The sequence below is a fragment of the Schistocerca piceifrons genome, unplaced genomic scaffold (assembly GCF_021461385.2).
Source record: "Schistocerca piceifrons isolate TAMUIC-IGC-003096 unplaced genomic scaffold, iqSchPice1.1 HiC_scaffold_1237, whole genome shotgun sequence".
NCBI lineage: Eukaryota > Metazoa > Arthropoda > Insecta > Orthoptera > Acrididae > Schistocerca > Schistocerca piceifrons.
The window spans coordinates 50,001-51,694 of NW_025727056.1; the positions used below are offsets into that span (position 1 = coordinate 50,001).

General features: G+C 54.7%; 1 non-coding gene across 1 annotated transcript in view; it reads right to left on the bottom strand.

Annotated features, from left to right (window-relative positions):
* The window catches only part of LOC124730325, a 1,909-nt gene extending 592 nt beyond the window's left edge, over positions 1–1,317 (bottom strand). The window contains exon 1 of the ribosomal RNA XR_007007967.1: positions 1–1,317. This exon is cut by the window's left edge and continues 592 nt beyond it. This is a non-coding gene — a ribosomal RNA (small subunit ribosomal RNA).
* Positions 1,318–1,694: the final 377 nt, after the last annotated feature.

Consider the following 1,694-nt stretch of genomic DNA (forward strand, 5'->3'; position numbering starts at 1 on the left):
TCCGGGCCTGGTGAGGTTTCCCGTGTTGAGTCAAATTAAGCCGCAGGCTCCACTCCTGGTGGTGCCCTTCCGTCAATTCCTTTAAGTTTCAGCTTTGCAACCATACTTCCCCCGGAACCCAAAAGCTTTGGTTTCCCGGAGGCTGCCCGCCGAGTCATCGGAGGAACTGCGGCGGATCGCTGGCTGGCATCGTTTATGGTTAGAACTAGGGCGGTATCTGATCGCCTTCGAACCTCTAACTTTCGTTCTTGATTAATGAAAACATACTTGGCAAATGCTTTCGCTTCTGTTCGTCTTGCGACGATCCAAGAATTTCACCTCTAACGTCGCAATACGAATGCCCCCGCCTGTCCCTATTAATCATTACCTCGGGTTCCGAAAACCAACAAAATAGAACCGAGGTCCTATTCCATTATTCCATGCACACAGTATTCAGGCGGGCTTGCCTGCTTTAAGCACTCTAATTTGTTCAAAGTAAACGTGCCGGCCCACCGAGACACTCAATAAAGAGCACCCTGGTAGGATTTCAACGGGGTCCGCCTCGGGACGCACGAGCACGCACGAGGCGGTCGCACGCCTTCGGCTCGCCCCACCGGCAGGACGTCCCACGATACATGCCAGTTAAACACCGACGGGCGGTGAACCAACAGCGTGGGACACAAATCCAACTACGAGCTTTTTAACCGCAACAACTTTAATATACGCTATTGGAGCTGGAATTACCGCGGCTGCTGGCACCAGACTTGCCCTCCAATAGATACTCGTTAAAGGATTTAAAGTGTACTCATTCCGATTACGGGGCCTCGGATGAGTCCCGTATCGTTATTTTTCGTCACTACCTCCCCGTGCCGGGAGTGGGTAATTTGCGCGCCTGCTGCCTTCCTTGGATGTGGTAGCCGTTTCTCAGGCTCCCTCTCCGGAATCGAACCCTGATTCCCCGTTACCCGTTACAACCATGGTAGGCGCAGAACCTACCATCGACAGTTGATAAGGCAGACATTTGAAAGATGCGTCGCCGGTACGAGGACCGTGCGATCAGCCCAAAGTTATTCAGAGTCACCAAGGCAAACGGACCGGACGAGCCGACCGATTGGTTTTGATCTAATAAAAGCGTCCCTTCCATCTCTGGTCGGGACTCTGTTTGCATGTATTAGCTCTAGAATTACCACAGTTATCCAAGTAACGTGGGTACGATCTAAGGAACCATAACTGATTTAATGAGCCATTCGCGGTTTCACCTTAATGCGGCTTGTACTGAGACATGCATGGCTTAATCTTTGAGACAAGCATATGACTACTGGCAGGATCAACCAGGGAGCTGCGTCAACTAGAGCTGAGCAGCCGGCCGCCCGGGAGTGTGTCCCGGGGGCCCGCGCGAACACGCAAGCGTCCGCTCAATCATTCTGCAAACAGGAGGAGGCTGAGCTCCCCTGCACAATACACCTCGAAACCCTCTCAGGTCCCGGCGGCGCGCAGCGCCGTCCCAAGTACTTGGTCGGGTTCGAGAGAGGCGCAATCGCCCGGAGTTAGGCGAGTAGACGCTTTCGGTGCGACCACCCGTGCTCCCAACTGAGCTTGCCGCTGCCGACAGAGGCCCGGGAGCGTGCTGTCGTGGCATTGCCGGCGGGAGACAACACGCGCCACCTACGGTGACCGGCAGCTCCAACGCCAGCGCCACAGAAGGACAAAAGCCC